Source organism: Suncus etruscus, chromosome 13 (genome assembly GCF_024139225.1).
Source record: "Suncus etruscus isolate mSunEtr1 chromosome 13, mSunEtr1.pri.cur, whole genome shotgun sequence".
NCBI lineage: Eukaryota > Metazoa > Chordata > Mammalia > Eulipotyphla > Soricidae > Suncus > Suncus etruscus.
Window position 1 is genome coordinate 65,323,379 of NC_064860.1, and position 24,246 is coordinate 65,347,624.

Consider the following 24,246-nt stretch of genomic DNA (forward strand, 5'->3'; position numbering starts at 1 on the left):
TGATGACTACTACCTTTTCCTACTAAACCAGATTAAAAGATATTTCTCAGGTTCATTGTTGTGTATTTAAATATGTTATGGGATTATTATGTTACTGATCCTAACCTGATCGGTGATTGTGCCTTCCCTAGGGTGTGTGACCTGGCATTCTGCCCCCACGCTAGGGTAGTACCTGATTCTGCTTCCACCATTGGGTGGTATCTGATCCCACCATTGGGTGGTACCTGATTCTGGGGGATAAAAACAAGGGTCTGTGGAAGGCGAGAGGCTTTTGGCAGGAACTGATGCTGAGGCTTTGGACTTCAGTCTTGTCCACCGAATAAAGCTAATATTTCCAAAAGCCTGGCTGTCTGCGAGCTGTTTACCCGCCATTTCACCTCAGAACCATCGGCTAGACAGGGTGGCAGACGCGTGCTTCGAGCTGAAGGGGAAAGATCTCATCCTCCATCCCTCCATCAGTCAACCTCTTCAGGGGCTGACTTGCAACAGTTCATCTTTCATTTGCCTTTCTCATTAACCCTTTTACCCATATACAGTTGGTAAATAGTGATTTAATTTATAAAGTATCTGCCAATTTTTCTTTTCTATTTATTATCATAATTACCTATTTTTTGGAATATATTTATTTATTTATTTTTATTTTTTTTATTTTAATTATGACAACAAAGATGCAAAGAAAGAGGACAGGGTAAAGTTACAGTGGAAGCACAATCGCCCATAAACAGAATTCTCGGTAGTCCCATCGATGATATCCCAGCCTTGAACTTTCAGCCAAAGATCATTAAGAAAAACAAAACTGAACCCATGTACAATACAATTACTTTGTCCCTCAAATCCCCAGTTGTAGTACATACTATTTCTTAGCAGCACACAATATAATCTAAAGACATTAGACTTATGTAACTCCTTAAACATTGAGGGCAAAGTACATTTATCTAGTTCCATGCATATGCTTACTAGTTCATAATTACCTATTTTAAGTTATTTTATAATTCTGTAGTTCATTGGACCCACTATCCCACAATCTTCAAGGCATTATAGTAAAAGTGCAAGATGTGTTAAAGTGAATAATAAATAATATTTTTAATCCTATCTATTTTTTTCCTCCTTTCTTTCTTACTTTCCCTAACTTTCCTTTTTCTTTTCTCTTAAAGAAATATTTGCTGTTATGAGGCTGGAGCCATAATATAGTGAGTAAGCTACCCCTACAAATGTACACACTTAGGCTCATTTCCAGGCATTCTATACCATTCTGCATGCACCACAAGGAATAATTCCTGAGTACAGAGCCAGGAATAACCACTGAGCTCCACTGGGTCTGGAGAAAAATAAATAAATAAAAGAGATAGAAATATTTGCTTTTCATTGCCACCACCATGTCATGCATACTTCTCCGCATGATAAAATATTCCCAGTTTGGTCTTATCTATTATATGAATTCTTTACTCCAAAATTATGTCAATATCCTCCAATACATAATGTGCTCTCAAAATATCATATATAAAATGTCCATTAAATAGGTATACTAATCTAAGTGGCATATTATCTATTGTTTTATTTACTAACAAAAGTACTAAGAGGCACATGAACTTTTTTAAAACATGGGAAAACATGATAATTTAAATTTTTACTCTTGGGGCCGGAGTGGTAACATGGTGGTAGGGCATTTGCCTGGCACATGGCTGACCCAGGATGAACCTGGGTTTGATCCCTGGCATCTCATATTGTTCCCCAAGCCAGGAGCGATATCTGAGCACAGACCCAGTAGTAACCCCTGAGAATCACCGGGTGTGGCCCAAAAACAAACAAAATAATTTTACTCTTACCTAATCTAAGTGTGTAAGGCAAATGCCCTACCCACACTCTGTATGTAATTCCAGATACTGTGAGAGTTTTATATATGACAAAATATTTTAGATTGCTTTTATGCTAATGTGTAATAAGATTACTGTTGATAATAGTGAATCTGTGTATCTTCATATGAAAGTAGTAAAAGTTAATGAAAATAACTACCAAATGCTTTAATTGTCAGAAATAAAAACACGGAGTTACTTTTCTTGTCCTTTTTGCTATGTCTTCCTCTGTTATCATTGTGCTCTGAATAAACTCCCATAATAAGACTATAATAGTTTCTTGTATTTTATTGTTTGCTAATTTTTGCTAGCAGAGGTTACTTTATGTTAATGATTCTTTGCTTCTCATTCTTGAGAACATTGGTTCTCAATCATTTTCATACCATGGCCTTATTTGAATCTTGCTTCTTTCCTGTGGTATCATAGTTCACCAGGCTGATAACCCATCCTATGCTGTTATCCCCTCATTTATGGGCTATTAAGGAAATTATTGTGTGGAAAGTTAGGTGATCCCAGGTTCATAAATGTTTCTTTGAAGCCCTCTCTAGCATGTATGCTTACTCTGGTATGTATATTTACTAAATAATCAAGTATATGTCATAGACTTTTATATTATTTTATACAAGAAACTAAGATATATTAAATTTTCATATTAACATTAAATTAAATATTTTATAGAAAGAGGTTCAAAAATTGATTCTTAAAAGATTTTTCTTGCTTTACGATTTACATCACTTATTAATTGTAATTTAATTCTCGTATTTTTAAATATGGTTCTTATCTAAAATTTTAAATTGACCAAAATTTCAATATTAAAATTTAATGTTTAAACATACCTTTGTATGATATAGTGTTTGCTTGACAGTCAAATCATAACTGTTGCCAGAACCAGCTACAATTGAAACTGAAGTTAGCCAATGAAACCCAGTAAAACAACATATTTACAAAGGTAAAACTGTAACTATAATCACATTTCTGTAGATTCACATGATATACTCTTTACCTAATTGGCAATTGAAAATACAGTTACCAACATGGGTCCTTGGAGATTCTAGTTTTGAAAATGCATTGCTAAATATAACTCTTAATTATCTTCATTGCTACAAAAGCAATCTATTGTATACTAACATACATTTTTCCTAGTAAATAAAGTCTAGAAAAAAAGTAATTTTATTGACCTAAATGTAGTGTCCATGAGGCCAGAAAATAATTATTTTTTTTGAAGTTGTGTTCAGGGAACAGAAAAGAGATTAAATTTAAAACTCCTCTTAAATGGTTCATGGAATGGCATTAATAGCTAGTCCAAAGGGACTTATGCTAATCTACTTTCTTGGCTAAAACTAAGGATTTAATGAAAGTGCTTTCTGTAATGGGTGGATAAAATAGAGTTTATTTCTGCATTTTTTGTAGTCATAGGAAATGCTGCTCTAAATGAGATTCGCTTATGTCGTATTTTCATTATATAAGTTAAGAAACAAATGCATTTGTTTGCAAAATTGTAATTTAATTTTCACCTATAATTAACTATTTTCAGAAGTGGGACAGTTTGTGGTACCTCTTTATTAAGCAGTTCCTCATATTTGAAAATTACAGGTCCCTGTGCCTTCATCTTAGTCCTCCGTGAAATACTTCTATCTGCTTGCCAAAAAAAAAAAAAAATTAAGGACAGTTTATCTAAGTATAACAAACGTCTGTTTTCATGTATTTTCAATTCAGTAATCCTATTAAATACCTTTTTCATTCACCTGAATTCTGCTTTAGTTCACATGTCTTTCATTTTCTTTCTGAATTTATGCTATTGAATGTGTTCTTTTAACTATCCAACCATCATTGTCCCTACTGCCATTGTCCCTACATCAATTATTTCCTTATAAAATCCCCTTCTTTGTATTCGTCTATAAGATTAAATGCTACTTTATTAATTTAGACTACTCTACTTGTATTATTTATTTTCAGAGAGTCATTAGTTCTACTACCAATATCCTAATGTTATCACCATAATTTTTTATAGTTGGACCAGATTTTTATATTAACTATTGTGCGTCAATATCCATAGCTCCTTCCCAATCACCCTATAAACCACTAACATATCTCACAATTAATAAGTAAATATATTTTTAATGAAGTGGATTTTTAAGTCATCACAAGACATCATAATCATCACCTCTCATGCTTGTTAATGAACAAATTACAAATGCTCTTGATCTTTCCTCTTGTGAAGTATTTGATATGTAGTAGACATGCTAAGAGTAATTTCCTGAATTTTACCTTAATAAGGACATTGTAGAATAAGTGAGAATAAGTATGGTAGAAAAACTGGCATATGTATTTCTGAAAAAGTTCTAACATTAAAGATTAAAGCAAAGATTATTTCCAACTAATTAAACTAATCATCTTAGTGGAAGACATGTTTTATTACTTTGGTCTTAAAATGCATGATAGAGAGATTATATTGTACTTTTCAGTGATGTCTTAGTTGTTTATATGTAAATAAAATATATATATGAACATAAATGTAATAAATATCACAAGGAAGTTTCTAGTATAATTCAGTGAAATAATATAAGTCCAAAGAATTCAGTTTGCAATTAAATTCTAGCAATTCAGTCAATGTTGGCAATTCTGGCTAAGTCCCTCAGCAAGTTATTTAAATTTTCTGAGCCAGAATTCACTTATGTTCAAAAATGGGAAAACAGGAAATATCTGATTATATGTAAAAATAAATAAATAAATAAATAAATAAAAAAGCTTCAAAATTTCAGTGCCTCGACTATTAAAGTTATTGACACGAGGGATATGGTTAAAATCAACCATTCTAAACAATGTGGCAAGCCCATGTTAAGATATATTGAGAGGGTCGGAGAGTTAGCACAGCAGTAGGGCATTTGCCTTGCAAGCAGCTGATCCAGGATGGATATGGACAATGGTTTTAATCCCTGCATCCCATATGGTCCCCCAAGCCTGCTAGGAGCGATTTCTAAGCACAGAGCCAGGAATAACTCCTGAGGGCTGCCGCTTGTGACCCCAAAACAAAAACAAATGAACAAAAAAGATATATTGGAGAAAAAATTAATCAAATAAATAGACTCAGAAGAATGACATGGTTATCTGAATATATAATTTGTGATGTCATCCAGTACAAACTAATAAATTTATTTTTGAACAATTCTCATAAAAACGAGTTAAAGAGAATGCTAACAACCTTTTACTTTATTCTTATTAAAATCAAAACAGAATTTCATTTATATACATATATATATTTTAAGAGGGAGTCAAATTAATCTTAGCTACATATTAAAATGAACCTAGTTTTGGCTATTCAGTCTGAGCTTAGTAATAATTTTTGACTTATAATTACATATTTTGAAAATTTTAAAAATTAGTGAAAATGTCTACAAAGTGTTGTTTTACTGCTGTGGTCACTATATTTCTTTCTCCCCAGCTACCCAGTCTTCTGTCAGCTTTGAAGTTTAAAGAGTCCATACATCTGTTCTGAGCAAATACATTCTCCAAAAACAAAGAATTCTACAACAACCAAGCCGAAAATAAAATAAAAAGAAATTAAGAGAATCTATTTTTTCTCAAACCCCAGCCTGATGCTTATTTTACTATTGCCTGTATCTTTATCTTATTAAGCCCTGATTTATTTGATTCACATATCCTAGTTACATGATGTGCAAATGAAATCCTAAGGTTATGTGTTTCCATGTTACTGAACAATATAAACAAGCGAGGAAAAAGTCCCTTTTTTTTTTTTTTCATTTTTCGTAGATTGTTGGGAATTCTTCTGCAAAGTCTATCAACTCTGCCAGTGTGAGAACACCTGTCCACCAGAATGAGCCTGAGATTAAGAATTCATTTTACAGGGGTCACCAAACTGATATCAAATAGCAGTAGATCTTGTTTATAACCAGCTTAGATCATATTCGAATGGGAGGCTCAGAGCTAAAAGGTTTAACCTCTAGCCCCTTCACCCTGGGTCACTCCCAATCTGTCTCTAGGGCACTTTTAATTAATGACAGACCAAAGAGGATTATAAATTCTAGAATTCTCATATACCATGCCTTAGAGATGCCCAACTTCTTGACAGTAAAGAAAGTTTTCCATCAACAAATATTTATCAAATGATTATAACAGCATAAAACAAATTAAGTGAAGAGAAAAGGAGCAATTTTACATAAAATATCTAGGCTAAAATAGAAAAAGCTTTAGATTTTGGAATCTATGTTGTGTGAAATGAAATGAATTTAACAGATGATGTGATAACATTTAACTCTGTATGTGCCATTGCTAAAAGGAAAAAAAACAAGGGTGTTGTTGACTAATAAAATAGGTAAAATATAATTTTGCACCACAGAATGAGAAAAGAGGAGAGAGAGAAAAAGAAAAAAGAGAGATTCATGGATTAGCCAAAACCCAATGTTTCCTATGGTATAAATATGGAAGATTTTAACAGAGTGAGAAAACAATTACAAGACACTAACTTTTCAAGTTTTTATATGTTAGCTTCTTTATGGACTTTAAGGTTAAATGTAGCTGAGGACAATCAATTATCCTTTCTCAATAATGTATTTGGGACATTTCTGATATATGAGTTTTTAAATTGGGGAATCTGGTACTTAGGATCAGATAGTTATTCAAAACATAAATGAATCGTTGTGTTATGATAAGTTTCCACTCACATTAAAATTGTGAAGGCAGTTCTGATATATCTATTGTATGGATTAAGAAACTGAGGTTTTATATTATTAGGATATTACTCAAATATGAATGATATTCAAACCATCATGGTTTTCTAAAGTAAACATAAAATATTTTAGTAGAATATATATGATTTAGAAAGTATAACTACAAAATTATATTGTGAGATGTCTAAAAACTCTGACCATGTAACTTCTTTACTAAATTCTTAAAAATAAATAAGTAAATCCTCAAAGGAGATTACATCACCTATAGAATAAATGGCCAAATATTTTTTCTTTTTCTTTTTTTTTTTTTTTTTTTTTTGGTTTTTGGGTCACACCCGGGGGTGCTCAAGGGTGACTCCTGGCTGTCTTTTCAGAAATAGTTCCTGGCAGGCACGGGGGACCATATGGGACACCGGGATTGGAACCAACCACCTTTGGTCCTGGGTCGGCTGTTTGCAAGGCAAACACCGCTGTGCTATCTCTCCGGGCCCCCAAATATTTTTTCAATTTGGCAGTGAATTTGATAAAGTAGACAAAAAATCTAGTAAGAAACATATATTCTCATTTCCTGAACATACCTTTTCCTGATTATCTATATATACTAATAATAGAATTAAAGGGAATTATCCACTACTTGCCTTAAGTGTGTTTTCTTCTTTTCTACTTTAATTCCTTTATACTTGTGAGACCCACCATATTTTGATATAACCAGTTTAATATTAATTTATGTTACATATATATGATTTAAAAATGTTAAAATATACTATATAATATATTTAATATAAAGTGTTATATAGATATAAATTATAAGTGGCTATATATTTATTGTTAATATATGAATATAAACATACTTAAATATAAACTGAACTTATCTCTTCTTGTCAATATTTTAAAATCCTCACAAGCATAAAAACTATTTCCTTCATTAATCCTTCATGCTTTACTAAATATTTTGGTGATTGTTGATTTTATCTTCATTCTGTATCAGAAATAGCTTGGATCAGGTGGTACTTCTACTCATCTTTTAATCCCCTGCCCCTATATCCACTACCAAATATAATGTCTTACACAGAGTTGGTCCTCTGTAAATATTTGCTGAATTGATTTTAAGTTAGAGGTAAGAAGTGTAAGATCTCTGGGATTGAAAAATCACATTGCAAATACCATACTGCACTGCTTAGTATTACAGAGCAATAGAGCAAGGTGTATGCTGTAAATTCTACATATAAATGGTAAGAACTAGCAAAGGAAATACTTTTCATAAAAGATTATCAACAATCAAAGGTGACATGAGATATAGGCAAATATTATAGAAGTGTTTTCCATTTTATTTTGTCCATCTAGTGGCAATTCATTGTCTGGTTAGCATATCTGCTAGATTCCAGTGTTAGATTTAAAATAAACTAATTTACATTGGCATAGTGACTTAACTGGCTGGTGTATTATTACTATGTAAGCAGGTGTACACGAGACTACAAATAAATGCTTGCTGATGGAATCCCAGCAGGGTTTCTGATGAGATTTCATTTTGTTAAACCTTACCCAGGAAATTACTGTGTAAAAGCCTTTGCTATTAGTCCTTTGCCTGAAATATCGTTTAGCTACACCTGTCCAAATTCATAGCAATTATACTGACTACACAAAAAGGACATTCCAAAATTTTCATAAGCTTTTTATATAATTTTTTCTCAAATTTATTGCTGAAGTATATAAATATATATAAATGCTCAAAACCAAAAAGGACCACATTAAGTCACTTTAGAAGTGTAAAATCAAACATATAAATCCCAAGCTATCATGAAAATAAAAGTTACATTAAATTTTCAACTCTAAGACCTAGTCTGTAATTGATTAACAAACTATACAAGAATCATATGTATTTTAAATGTAAGCATGCTTAAATGAAAACTATGAACAATTTCATTATATTTGTGATATATTTAAAAAACTTAAATAAGGACATCATATTATATCTTATGGCAACACATATTGGATTCATTTAAAAATTTAATTTAATCACCAGGAGAGAGTTACAAAGTTGTTTTTGATTGATATTCAGTATAAAATATCACAACACCCACCCCCTTACCAGTACACATTTCCCACTATTAAATGACCCAATTTACTGTCCCCATTCTGCCAGCCTGCCTCTATAGCAGACATTTTTCCTTTCTCTCTTTCTGTTTCTATCTGTCTCTCTCTCTTCGATTTTAGGCACTGTGTTTTATAAATCACAAACCACATGGTATCATGCATATTACTTTACTCCTTTCAGTATCCAGCTCTTGACCAGAGCGATCATTTCTAACTATGATTATTATAGTAGTTTTTCTCTGTCCTACCTGAATCCCTCACCACATACACCATACCTTTTGCCCTTGAATCCTTGTGTTAATTGAATTTGGTTATTTTTATCATGTTCGTTTTTTCATATTCCACAAATGATTCTGTCTTTTCATTCTTTGTATTCTTTTTTTTTTTTTTTTGGTTTTGGGTTCACACCCAACAGTGCTCAGGAGTCACTCCTGGCTCCATGCTCAGAAATCGCTCGTGGCAGGCTCGGGGGACCACGTGGGATGCCGGGATTTGAACCATCGTCCTTCTGCATGAAAGGCAAATGCCTTACCTCCATGCTATCTCTCCGGCCCCTCATTCTATGTATTCTTACGACATTTTATATCCCACAAGTGAATATAATCATTCTATTGATTCTTATTATAACAAGTGATGTGACATGATCATGCCATCATTTATTCAAAAGTCATAATATGAATTTTGTTATAAAAATTAAAATAACATCAGTTTGTTTGGACTTCAGAGTAACTTAGCTACTGTTCAAATAGCTGTATTTCTTTTATTTAAGATTCTCTTGGAAAAATTCAGTTACAAATAATGTAAGATTATATATAATTTCAAAATGTTTAGCCTATTTTGAAACAAGAAAAAAAAGACATAATTCACATAAAATAAGATAATCATGAATATAACACAGTATTTGCCAAATGAAAAATACTTGCTATAGCATCATTGGAAAAATTGAGATTGTTAAGAGAGAAGGGTTGGGCAGTGTTTCATTGGCAGAATGAACATGGTCTGATTTGAAAGAATTTTACATTATGCCTATTGCATGGGTATAATCTTAATTTGACCCACATTTTACTCTCTAGTGTGTTTTGATTTCAATAATAATTACAGATTTATTCTACCAGTGGAGCAAAAGGGTGAGCATAGCCTTGAAGGAAAGGTAGAATTTAAATAACAGGTTTTTCTCTATAAGACTATAAGTGATGTATGAAAATGAACAAAACAATCCACAGAAATCAACATTCTGGATGGATTTTTTTCAAAGATACCTTTATATCTTTGTATTGTGAACTGCAAATAATTTTTTTGCTTAATATATAGCTTTCTAGAAATGTCCTCATGTTTTATCCCCTGAGAGAATAGGTTTCTTTTTCAGAGTATGTTTCAAGGACTCTATTACAAACATGTTGCAAGAAGAAAAATCATTTGGTAGTACAACATAATATAACATAGTATTAAAGATTCTCTTGTGAAGACTGTCTAGTTTTCACAAAATAAAAAGAAACAAATAAAAAGAATATCTAGTTTAATTTGACTTTTATAAAGCAAGTTATATATATATAAATAGTAAATATGTCCAGCATATTTTATAGGATTAAATGTAAATTTAGCTTTACTGCATATATGAGGAATTTAAATATCTGTCTGAAATTTAAACTTACCTGGACATCATGTATTTTATCTCATACCTACCTTCTGACATATTTCAGTCATTAGGACTTTCCTTTGACTTTTTCCAGGGTTACTAAAACTCAAAGGCTGGCACGTAAATTATTATGCTTGTGCCTAATCTATGTATGGCTTCCAGTTTCTTATGGTCCCCTCGCCCCCAAGTATCCAACAAGACCAGTCATGAGACGTCTGAGAACTGCTGGATGTTGATCAGGATACATCTAGCACTACAGCACTATAACTATCATCAACACTGCAGAACCTAAGCTTACCTACCCTCAGGCACTTGCATTGGCAGAGAATTGCCAGAGGTTGGCAGAAAATCACTGGTTGAGCTCCCAAACATCCTTAAATAACACTTCATACAAAACTGATAAAATTCCTGAACATTGCCATTTGTGCCCCCCCAAAAGTCAATTTGTTATATGTTGTGAATTAAAAATTAATTCTATTTCTAATGTTGACTAGTCAGTTCTAAGGCAGGGCTTTTGAAACTTTCTACTGTGGCTCTCTTTTACAACTAAATATGTAACAGGAATAAATAATTTCAGAAATACCTTATATTTATTAGGCAGTTGATTTTGATTAAATTTTTGGCATTGCACATTCACAAATATTTCACTGTTGTCAATTTATGTGACCTTCCACATTCAGCTATGAAATTCTTTATAGGATATTGACTCAAAATTTTTAATAATTAGGCTATAAATAACTAACAGTAAACATTTATTTATTTCTTAACATGAATCTAATGATGCTCTTTCTACTATAATTAGAAATTCTAAATTTTAAGGCAATATGAACAAATTGCATCTCCTCAGTTCTTACTCAAAAGCTTCCTGAAAGACTTTTGTAACATTACATGGATCTAAAAAAATGGCTCAGGATACTTTAGGAATATGCTTCAAAATGTCCATGCTCGGGGCTGGCGAGTTGGCACTAAAGATAAGGTGTCTGCCTTGCGAGCAATAGCCAAGGAAGGACCTCGGCATCCCATATGGTCCCCCCAAGCCAGGAGCAATTTCTGAACACTTAGCCAGGAGTAACCCCTGAGCATCAAATGTGTGTGGCCGAAAAACAAAAAACAACAAAAACAACAACCAAAGTCCATGGTCATAGCATTGTACTAAACCCAGAGTGAGAGAGCATAATATCATGTCAACTATTTATTTACATTTAATTGTAGTTGACTTCAAGACAAAAATTAATACCTCTTATTATCTATATTTTCTGCAATTATTATAGTACTTTTGTAATTTAGTCTTCTCACATCCTTGTATGTTCAATAAAGCATTATTAACTGTAGCCACCATGTTATATATTAGATCCTTATGGCTTATTTTATAACAAAACACCTACAATTGGACTCTCTTTAAATATAACCCCAATCACTCAACCTCTTTTCTCCAGTAATTAGCAGCATATTTTTATTTTTATTACTTTTTTGGTTTTTGGGTCACACCCAGCAGCGCTCAGGGGTTATTCCTGGCTCCACACTCAGAAATGCTCCTAGCAGGCTCTGTGGACCATATGGGATGCTGGAATTCGAACCAATGACATTCTAGCAGCATATTTTTATGGGTTTGACCTTTTTTGAAGATTCCACATATAAATAATTCAGCTTTTGTCTTATCTCTTCAAATTATTTCACTTAACATACACCCTCAATATTTATATATGTGCAGCTATATGTTATATATGAATATATATTCACTTATATATAAATACATACATTGAAGTAAAGTTATTGGGGTATACATATATTTTTGTGTAAGTGTTTAAATTTTCTTGTGATAAATATTTAGAAATTGATGAATCATGTAGTACTTTCTCGCTCTCTTTTTTTATTTCTTTATTTTTTGGGGCCACACCTGGTGATGCTCAGGAGTTACTCCAGACTATGCACTCAGAAATCGCTCCTGGCTTGGGGGACCAAATGGGATGCCTGGGATCGAACCCAGATTCGTCCTGGGTCAGCCACGTGCAAGCAAGGCAAACGCCCTACAGCTGTGCTCTAGCTCCAGCCCCACTTTTTTTCAAATTTGAGGATCTTCTATGCTGTTTCCCGTAGTGGCATACACTACTGACAACATATAATTGGAGCAAGGAAAGCTTCTTTAACAAGTATTGTTGGCACAACTCATCAGCCACATGTAAAATAGTTAACTCAGGGGCCGGAGAGCTAGCATGGAGGTAAGGCGTTTGCCTTTCATGCAGGAGGTCATCGGTTTGAATCCCGGTGCCACATATGGTCCCCTGTGCCTACCAGGAGCAATTTCTGAGTCTGGAGCCAGGAATAACCCTTGAGCACTGCTGGGTGTGACCCCCCCCCCAAAAAAAAGTTAACTCAGACCTCCATCTAACACCATGCATAAAAGTTAAACCAAATGGATTAAAGACCTTGGTATCAAACTCATAGCCATAAAGTAGTATATAGAAGGGCTGGAGAGATAGCATGGAGGTAGGGAGTTTGCCTTGCACACAGAGGTAAGGTGGTTTGAATCCTGGATTCCCATATGGTCCTGAGCCTGCCAGGAGTGATTTCTGAGTGTAGAGCCAGGAGTAACCCCCGAACACTGCCGGGTGTGACTCAAAAACCATAAAAAAAAAAGTAGTATTTAGAAGAACAAGTAAGTAAAACACTTCATGACATCTTCATCTTCAAGATATCTTCAAAGAAGAAACACCACTGTCTCAACAAGTGGAAGCAGAGATAAATACATGGGACTACATTGTACTGAGAAGCTTCTGTACCTCAAAAGAAATAGTGACTAAGACACAAAGGCCACCCACAGAGTCAGAGAATCTATTCAACCAATACCCATCAGATAAGGGGCTAATATCTAAGATAAACTAGATACTGGCAAAATTTAATAACAACAACAACAAAAAAAAAATCTAATGCCACCAAAAATTGGGGAGAAGAAATGAATAGACATTTCCTCCAGAAGAAATACAGATGACCAAAAGTCACATGAAAAAATGCTTCACATCACTAACATCAGAGAGATATAAATCAAAACAGCAATTAGGTATCATCTTATGCTACTGGCACACATCACAACAAACAAGAACAATCAATGCTGGTGGGGATGTTAGAAGAAAGAAACCCATTTACTCTTGGACTCTTGGTGGAAATACCATCTACTCCAACCTTTCTGGAAAATAAATTCCTTGAAAAATTGGACATTGAGTTCCCATATGATCAGCAATACCACTCGTGTGTGTGTGTGTGTGTGTGTGTGTGTGTGTGTGTGTGTGTGTGTGTGTGTGTGTGTGTGTGTAGGAACACAAAATCTCAATTCAAAAAATACCTTTTGTAGGCTTAGGGAAAATGAATTCATGAAATTTTCCTATACATGGATGCACATGAAAATGATTATACTAAATGAAATAAGTCAGAAGGAGAGAGATAGACACAGAATAGTCTCACTTATTTGTGGGATTAAAAAAAAAAAAAGACAGTATGGTAATAGTCCCCAGAGAATAAAGCTGAGGGCTAGAAGTACCGGCCCATGACATAAAGCTTACCACAAGAGTGGTGAGTGCTGTTAGAGAAATAACTACACTAACAACTATCATGAAAATGGTAGTGAGTGAGAGAAATAGAATACTTGTCTCAAAGATAGGCTGGGGTGAAGGAGGCATGAGATTAGGACGTTGGTGGCAGGAAGGTTGCACTGGTGAATGAGGGTGTGTACATTTTATACTGAAACCCAACTAAAAACATGTTTGTAATCATGGTGCTTAAATATAGTACTAGAAAAATGTACAATTAGGTTCAAAGAAAAAACAGTTTGATTTCTAATTTTTCTTAAAATAAACTTATATTTTAAAAACTGTACAAAGTACATTAAGAACAATGTACAAAGGTTCATTCTCATTATTTTTAAATAGCGCAAAATTTACTGAATTATGAATAAAAATTTGTTGTTTCTAAATAAATAGGTGAATAGACTCCTATTGATTTTAATTAATAAAACTATAATGTAAATAGTGTCAAACACCGTGTGAATCATATCACATGTTGTTTTACTCAATGCTACGGAACTATGATTAATGGTTTTATTCTGAAACAAGAATCCTTAACCATTATATGGTTGAATCCTAAAAAATTACATTGTTAGTTAATAGTTTCTGTCATGTGGACATAGTCATTTTTACATAATTCAATGAATATAAACACTTAAATATTAACTTCAATGATTGATAGATATATGCTGTAATACTAGAATTATGTTTTAAAATATGAAAAAAGATAATCCTCAATAATGGAAAAGAAGTCTTAATTGCTATGGGTAAAAATAAACATTGAAATATATGCAAATATTCGAGTGAAACCCTTTATGTTGGTACTTTTGCTGTTTTGTTTTGTTTTGTTTTTTGGTTTTGGGGTCACACCCAGTAGTGCTCAGGGGTTACACCAGGCTCTCCGTTCATAAATTGCTCCTGGCAGGCTCAGGGTACATATAGGATGCCGGGATTCGAACCATCGTCCTTCTGCATGCAAGGCAAATGCCTTACCTCCATGCTATATCTCCTGCCCCAATATATTGGTACTTTTAAGACATTGAAGTTTTAATTAGGTAGAAAAGATTCTGATAAAAATCAAACAAGTGAATAGCAATTGCTTCTAGCTACAAGCTGCATTAAATTTATAATGTGTGCCCAAAGTACAAGCTTTGATGTAATTAATATTAGTTATTCCCTAACACTAAAATTTTGTGAGTTTTTTGTGAATTATACTACTTTTCAAAAATTTCTCTAACTCCATGGGTAGTAGGAGATGTTTTATCTTTTTATTTTCACATTTCTTATGACCACTAACCAGTCCCAAATCCATTTTAAATCTTTCCTTGGTTCTAGCAAATGATATATGAATGATTACATTTACTTCTGAAGAATTAAATAGAAGTGTGATGACCAATGATACTTTAATTTTCAATTAGGACAATGTAAGTTGATAATAAATAAAAAATAAAATGCCATTCTTTGACACATATGTGAATATATTAATATAAGCAAACTGAGAAGAGCATAGAACATAGAAATGCAATCATTCTTTCATTGTGTTATTTTTTCAAATATCTCCTTCTTTTAGAATTAATTATACAAAGAACACCTTGATTTTATAAGAATTGGAACTAAACTAGAAATTTTTTAGTCTGAAACACATAAGTAACAGCAAAAGTCTATAAGGCATTGTAATCTTTAGAATGGAAAATGGCACTGTATCTGACATTTATCTGTATCAGAAACCTCTCTCTGTATGACACAGTTGTGAAGCATATTCTGTCTTTTCCTTTCTCAGTTACTTGCTATTCTTATTCTCACAGTGCAAATCCCCATAAAAGTGTCAGTGATGCTAGGTGACTATATATCTGCAATGTTCTTAGGATGACTTATGTCCTGCTTGTAGAGTGGCTATATGTATTTTTAGTCCGGTTCAAATTTCTAATATCTATAACTTTATGATAACTATCCTCTAAATAATATTTTTTAATTTTAATTAGGCACCTCGTTTTACAAAATATTTAATGCAGGTTTTTATGCGTAACACACCCTCCACAAATGTGCCCACTTTCTTACACTATTTTTTCCATGTTTTGTCCCTTTCACCTTTTTTGATAAGTATACTATTGTGATAGTATACAATGAAGATGAGAACATTTTTATTTTTTGAGCCACACCCAGCTGCACTCAGAGGTTACTTCTAAGTTAATAAATTACTCCTGGCAGGCTCAGGGGACTATATGAGATGCTGGAGATTAAACTCAGGTCAGCCAAGTGCAAGACAAATGCCCTACCCTCTGTGCTATTGCTCTAAGTTAAGAATTTTTTTTGTTAATATTGATATCTTTATAGAATCTTGATTTATGTAATTTGGCATTATCTACAGCTAATATAATATTCCTCAAGGAAGGTATTTACCTATAGTTTAAGCACCACCACTGTCAAAACCTAATGTGCTGTCTTTTGAAAAAGAGCATCTTTTTCATGAAGCTTTTTCAGAACAGTAATTCAGCAAGTCTAATCTAAAACATGTAAATAACGTAAAATTTATATTTTCATTTCAATTTGCTACCCTAGTAATTGCTAGTTTTTGTATATATCCTCAGTTGCATAAATAGCATATTCTGGGGCTGAAGTGAGAGCACAGTGGTAGGGTGTTTGCATTGCACTTGGCTGACCAGGACTGACATTGGTTCAATACCCAGCGTCCCATATGGTCCTCCAACCCAGGAGCAATTTCTGAGTGCATAGTCAGGAGTAAGCCCTGAACATCACTGGGTGTGGCCCAAAAAAAACCTATATATGTAGCTATACACACATATATGTACATATAGCATATTTTATCTTTTATGTGAGTAAAAATACTAGCATGAAGCAAATTCTCCTTTTGGGTTGTAGAAGCTTTCAGTCTTTCTTGGACGCACATAATATGAAAGCCTAGTGGAGATTTTCTTGCAATGTTTATGGTGACTGACCAGTTTGCATAGCTTTGTAACTAAAATGCCCTTAGTCACTGGTGATTTTAGTTTGCAGTTTTGTTTCTTTCATTCTTATGGTATATTATTTTCATGAACTATAAATTTTGATACCACAGTTCTATATCTATCCTAATATATCATATGTGGAATTATACCTAGTGTAGGTAACAGACAATTTATCATGACCCATGCTAGCAGTCACCATTAAATGATTTAGAATCTCTACTACTTGAGGGGCCACAATGATCACCACTTTCTCTTTAGTTTAAAAAAAATCACTTTTCTGAAAACCATTCCATATATCCATAACTTCAACTTTAGGGACTCAGCATAAACTTTTGGACAGAAAAGACAATCAATTTCAAAAAGCTTTCTTTTTGTAATCAATTCAACCTTCATTTACTTAAGTAAGTGAAAACCAAACAATTATAAACTAATACCTCAAGAACGAATTCTTCACCCATGCCATTGGAGTGCATTTACCTCTAATGAGTACTTATTTACCACTGAAGTACATAATACATCACTACATCTATTAATCCTTCATATGATGCTTTTCTCTGCCATCTATAAAACAAATATGGGAGTTTATGTGATTATAAATCAGTCTGGGTATTTAGTCTCTGATAGTTATTGAAGAAAAAGCAGTGAGTTGTATCTTTGTACAAATTCTAAGACTTAGATTTCCTCACTAAAACTATTAAAGCAGAGGTTGGAGAGATAGCACTGCAGCAGGGTGTTTGCCTTGCCCGAGGCCAACCCAGGACAGACCTGAGTTCAATTCCTGGCATTTTATATGGTTCTCCAAGTCTGCCAGGAGTGATTTCTGAACACAGAGCTAGAAGTATCCCTTAAGAGCTACTGGGTGTGGCCCAAAAACAAAACTAAAAAAATAAAGAACTATTAAAGCAGAAGCACTTCTTTAATTGGATGATGAATGTCCATAATAATATTGTTTAAAGAAGAAAGGAAAATAGAAAAACTTTGGTCTCTGTCATTACCTGATTCTCATGTTGGCAATAATAATATTAACCATAGATATAATCTTTACATTTTAGATATTGTATTCAACTTCTCCAAAGGAATCTTATAACTATCACATGAACAACAATTTTATGAACTGAATCTCTCAATATTTTAATTAAAATATTTTGAATATTGACAGTTTTTTCTTCTGAGTAGATTACCAAATTTTGGTTAAATTTAATTTCTGATTCACTCTCAATAAATAAAATCATCTGATCTTTGTACAATTGTAGTCTCATCTGTATCCAAATGAGAATAATTTATAAAAGAAAAGGGGAAATAAAATCTTCGATATATCAAAAAGTAGCATTTAGGTTAAAAATTTTCTTACTCATAACATTTCTTAACATCTATTTTGCCTAAATACCTACACTGGGATACACTTTAGGCCAAAACCACACCAGCAAATACTTAATTTTTGTGAAATGGCCCTTGGAAGTTTTTATGTTGTTGTAGATTATGCCTAGAAGTGCACAGGACTTACTCTTTACTCTGAGACCAAGGATCATTCATTGTAAGCTTGGAGAACCATCTGAAATCCCAGAAACTGAATAGAAAAGGAACCAATACAAACTGGTGGTGTGCAAGGGAAGCATCCTGTTCCCTGTACTCTCTCTCTAGGAGTTATTCAGAATTCAACTCTGCTCTGAGCTCAGGAATAACTTCTGCTAGTGCTGAGAGACCATTTGTGTTTTGGAAATCAAACTGGGGTCCACAAATAATTTTTGATCAACCAGTCTGTAATTTAAAGCAAAGATACAAGTGTATACATTGCTTAGACTCTGTAGTGCCAGGGAATATTTGAGCCACTCAATTGCTTGGAGGCCACAGGGCTGTCTAAGAAAATATTCAGGGGACCATGTAATGCTTAGGATATAATGGAGACAGGTACATGCTGGCAGGAATCCTCACCACCCTACTCTTTCCTGATCCCTAAATAAACATTTAACATTTTAGATGAATATTAAAAAAAAAAGCAACAATAACAACAGATCATTTTATCTGGCTTAGAAGAATAAGACTAAAAAACTAATTAGGTCTTTTTTTTTTTCATAAAAAAAACACTGTGACTGAATGCAACAAGAATTTGTTGTGATGGTACTCCTTTTTAAGCATACTTTCAAAGCATTAACCTGGAAATGACATCCAAAGGAATGTTTTTTTTTCTTCCCTTACCACCACCAACCCTTTACCACATACTACTATCTCATAAATGTAATTCAGGTAAATACACCCTGAAACGGAACTACATTCCTACTATTCCAAAATAATTTTGGCCATCATTTCTGCTAACATAACAAAATTGAAATGAAGATAAGTTAGAAAATTCTATCTAAATACCTACAAACTTGGTGTAATCATGCCTGCATCTCATAAATGTTGAGATTCTATTTTAATTATAGGAGGAATTTTAATAAATATATGTCATGGCAATGAAATATATTGTGCATAACAAATATACATGTGGATTAAAAGCTTGCTTTTGATAAATTTTGGACTACTATAATACATTTAAAAAACAGTAAAAGCAGTATTGTTTAATAAAAACTGCAATGTTTATGGATAAAATTTCAAAAATATCAGCAGAATTTGTCCTCCCATTTAGAGTCTTTCAAATTTCATGGGCTCATAACTTATTTTATTTAATTTATTATTCTTGTCATTTTTTCTGTCATTTACTGAATAAAAGAAAACGATACACATGAGGCAATTCACATTCTAAGGTGAACATTGCTTCATTTTCCTTTGTTCAAAACCACTTACACTGACACCTTTCAGAGTCTATTCCTCTTATTTAAGACTCCCCTGTGCTCTTTCATTGTTTTTTTTTTTTTTTAATGAGGAAATTTCCTGAGATTTTCTCTGTGATGTGAAACAAAGACTAGGCAGCTGTGTCGATGCCCCAGCAATGCCAAACAGCCAATACCATTGTTCACTTCATTGCTGCTCTTCTCCTTGGTTGGTTTGTTTGTATTAAACTGGCTAGAAAGAAGTGATCAGAGTCCACTTGCTGTGCTTGAGCTCTCAAGTTCATTTCCAATAAGATTATCAAATAAACAAAGATCTACACATCAAATCAAACAACCCACAACTCACTATAGTGTCTATTTTCCAGCTCTCATCAATGATAAATATTCCTCTCTGGTTGCATTTTATATAACACTACCAAGGGGCATGGAATAAGTTTAGGTATTTCTAAGGTGAAAGTGAATGGATGTGATGATGAGAAATTAAAAATGCAAGCTTTAGCTTCTGAATGCACACTTTGAAAGATCAGAAATGTAAAAAAAAAATCAATTAATCACTCAGTCAGTCATCCATGCAGATCCTTGTAAAGAAAATGAGGCTATTTTGTCAAAATAATAATCATGTTTTCTAAGGGCTTTCTGGCTAAAAATATAGCTTCTTCAGAGAAGCGGCTACATGCTCCCTTTAAATAACTCCACTTGGCTTGCTTCACTGCTTGTCCTTATCTTAACTGAATAAGAACTGTCTAATATCCTTCTAAATAAAAGGAATTTTTGGACTCAGTCACATTGCATCCTCCAGATGTGATTATGTAGAATTCTCTCTTTCACATATTTTCAGTGGACAAAGGGGAGCTGAAGTTGTTACATAGAAAAATCACTTTCTGGCCCTTCTGGGGTTGAAATAGGAGGGTGGTCCGTATGACATTGAATATAGGTGAGTTGCATGCTGTGCTTTGAAAAGAGGAGCATTCTCCTGGGCTCTGAATAGGAGCTCTGCATCCCCCTTTGAGGATAACTGATACCCTGTGATGAAAACCAGTGTATAAATGCAATATGCTTTTGTTCACAGCAATGGCAGGTGTTGTTAAGACTTTCTGTTCTGGTTCTGACAGTGTTCCAGAAACCTGACCTGCCACAACCCTGTTATTCCCACAATAAGAAGGCCTTCCACAGAAAAGTTAATTGTGCAAAATTGTTCAATTTGATTGTGATACTTAATAGTCCAAGGCAGATTCTTATGAACTGATTTTATACTGACCATTGGAGTAGATAAATAGATGTGTTCTGGAGTGTATGGTGTATATATTGTATCTCTGCATGTATATAAAACATATGTAACCTTCATAATAATGCTAGACTTTACTTCCACCTCAATGGTTTTCAATATGTCAAGTGATCTCAGTATAATTTTATAGGAATGTCTGAAGAAGCCCTGACTATGATGCACCACCATAAACCAAGAGACAAGAAAAAATATCAATTTCAATCACCAACAATATGCAGAGATACTATAATACGAGTGAATTAGTCATATTTACAACTGTATTGTTTCTTCTATTTTATCATATTAAAATATAAGCCATGCTGTTTATGACTAGGCTGGAAACACCTGTTGTAAATAAATAAGAGCATATTAAATAGACTCAGTCTAAGTAAATTTTGGCAATCACTTAAAAATTGTAGGGCAAATAAGTACTTTCAAAAATTACTTAAGTCAAATAAGACAATACAACATAGTCATTTTCTTTTAGTAATTAGTTGGAGCAGTTTATTTACCCAGCCTAGAATATTTCTCTTGAGCATCACATTTTAAGTACATGCCAAAAATATTTGCAAAGTTTGAATCTCACTGACAACCTAGTTTATAGTTTTAGAACCAGAAAAATTTGGCTTCAAATTACAGATAAAATGCTAAATGACTTATTTGCTATAAAACTCAATATATAGACTGGAACCTACAAATTTTGTTTGAGAAATGAGATAAGAATGTTTCTTTTATCTCTGAACCTTTTACATAATAAATTAAAAATCACAACTATAGCACTATTTAGAGAAAGTGCTGTTCTTTTGTGAATATAGTGCATACAGAACTCCTATCATTTAATTTTTGCATTTTACCATTTTAATCTATATAACTTTTGACAGATTATTAACTATTCTCAGGTAAATATAATTTGATTTTATCAGTAAACAAAAAATAATAATTTGCTTTAACAAATAGAGGACTTGAAATAAGCCAGAGGGGAAAAAAAAGAGACAGGATAATCTCACTGATTTATGGGTTTTAAGAAAAATAAAAGACATTATTATTATAATTCCCAAAGATGAGAACCGGAAGGTCTAGCAAAAGATATGAAGCTTACCACAAAGAATGGCGAGTGCAGTTAGAAAAATAACTACACTAACAACGACCATGACCAAGTTAATGAGTAGGAGAAGTAGAATGCCTGTATTGAATACAGGCAAGGGTGGGGGAGGAGGGAGATAGAGGGTATTGGTGGTGGGAATGTTGCACTGGTAAAGTGTGTGTGTGTGTGTGTTCTTTGCATAACTGAAACCAAACTACAATAAATTTGTAATCACAGTGTTTAAAAAAGAAATAAAAATTAAAATAAAATAAAAATAGAGGACTTACTAGATTAAATTTTTTTTATAAAATATATTTTTTCGGGGCTGGAGAGATTGCATGAAGGTAAGGCGTTTGCCTTTCATGCAGAAGGTCATTGGTTTGAATCCTGGCACCTATATGGTCCCCCGAGCCTGCCAGGAGTGATTTCTGAGCATAGAGCCAGGAGTAATCCCTGAGTGCTGCCGGGTGTGACCCCCCCCAAAAAAAACCCCAATATATATATATTTTTTCTTCCAATAAATTTCTCAATATTCATAAATTATTATCTTCTTTATTCCCATCCTCAAGAGTATACCTGCATCAACAATCAGGCACACTGAATTCTGTGAGAGGATGTTAGCATTACAATAAATCCTATTGACAATATTAACATAAAAATTCAGTTACTGGACTGGACAAACTACAGTGGAATAATCAAGGAGGGCAATTTAAAGATATTGGATAAGAAAAATGTATTATGTTGTTTTGTAGTCATTACCCTTTTTTGTTCTAAACAGACAAAATTTAATTTCATTTTCAACAATATGTTGGTGAGGATTAAAATTCTCTTGGAGAATTTTATTAGTAGAACATAGGTGTTATTTGACATAAAAAAAGAAAACGCAACAAATACGTGTTAACTTCATTTATTACAGTTTTACAAATGACACAAATTAAATTCCTTAAAACATATATTTAGGAAGATACTTTATTATTTAAAAAAAGAAAGATAATTTTAGAGGCTGGAGCAATAGCACAGTGGGCAGGACTTTTGCCTTCCTGGACAGCTGAACAGAATTGGATCCCCTGAGTCCCACATGTTTCATGGGCCTGCCATGAGTAATTTCTTTCTTTCTTTCTTTCTTTCTTTCTTTTTTTTCAAAGAGTTTATTTCCAAGTTTATTTGCAAGTGAACAGTCACAACATTTACAAAACATACTTTGTACAATTAAGTCTGTCCTCACACTGGGATGCTAAGGAAGACTTCTTGGTCAAAAATACGGAACACTTCACGAATTTGCGTGTCATCCTTGTGCAGGGATGCTAATCTTTTATGCTAATTAGCAGCCATGCTAATCTTCTCTGTATCATTCCAAGTTTAGTATATGTGCTGCCGAAATCAGCACTGCCACGAGTAATTTCTGAGCATGGAGTTAGATGCAACTCCTGAGCGCCTCTGGGTGTGGTCCAACGTTAAACAAAATAGATAACTAAAATTCAGAACCAATGAAATTAGTTGCATTGTTTTCTTATTAAAAACTGTAAGATTTAATATTTTAAATAAGTAAATCAGATTTCAAAGGACATTAGTTGATTTTTTCCAAAACTAAACTATTTTACTGCCAAAATCAGGGTAAGAATGTATGTTTCCAACTCACAATTTAGTGTTCTTTAACAGTCACTCCTTTTGAAAGTTGTAAGGAAGCAATTTATGATTTAACACCACTGATGACAAGATAACAGGGCAAAAAATCAGATAAGAAATAAGCCTTTCATGTGCATAGATAAATGACAGAAGATACAATTAGTTCCTGCAGTGTAAAGAATTAAGAATTTAGATTTTCCATAAAAATATACTCCTTTGCTCTAATTTTTAAAAGATATCAAATTTTTTCATTTTAAATCTTAAATGAAACGTGACATCCTGGAAGGCAGAAGCTTACCTGGAAGCCATTTTTTATTTCCTAAAAATCCTTTAAGAATAACAAAAAATTCCTTAACTAGGCAAACTCCTTTTATAACATCAAAAAGAGATAAACCCACAAAAGAGAAAAAAAAAACTGTCAAAGAGGATTGTCATAGCAACTAGATAAGAAAAATTTCAGTATATAAAGCAACCTGATTATTTTTCCTTTTTAATCAAAATTACATATCATCAAGTTTGGAAGCAAAACAATTGAAAAAAGACAGTTTATAAAAAAGTCGAAATGTTCAACATATGCCGCATGCACATTAACTTTATTAACTCTCTCAGTGCCAAAGAGTAACAATGTCAGTTACTATAGGAATCATCTGTTTGCTTGTTTTCCCATATAGTTTCCTCTTTCATATTTTTACTTTCCTCATGCATTG

General features: G+C 33.1%; 1 pseudogene; it reads right to left on the reverse strand.

The window, feature by feature from the left end:
* Positions 1 to 23,167: 23,167 nt before the first annotated feature.
* Positions 23,168 to 23,300, reverse strand: LOC126026807 (uncharacterized; annotated as a pseudogene).
* Between the last annotated feature and the right edge of the window lie 946 nt (positions 23,301 to 24,246).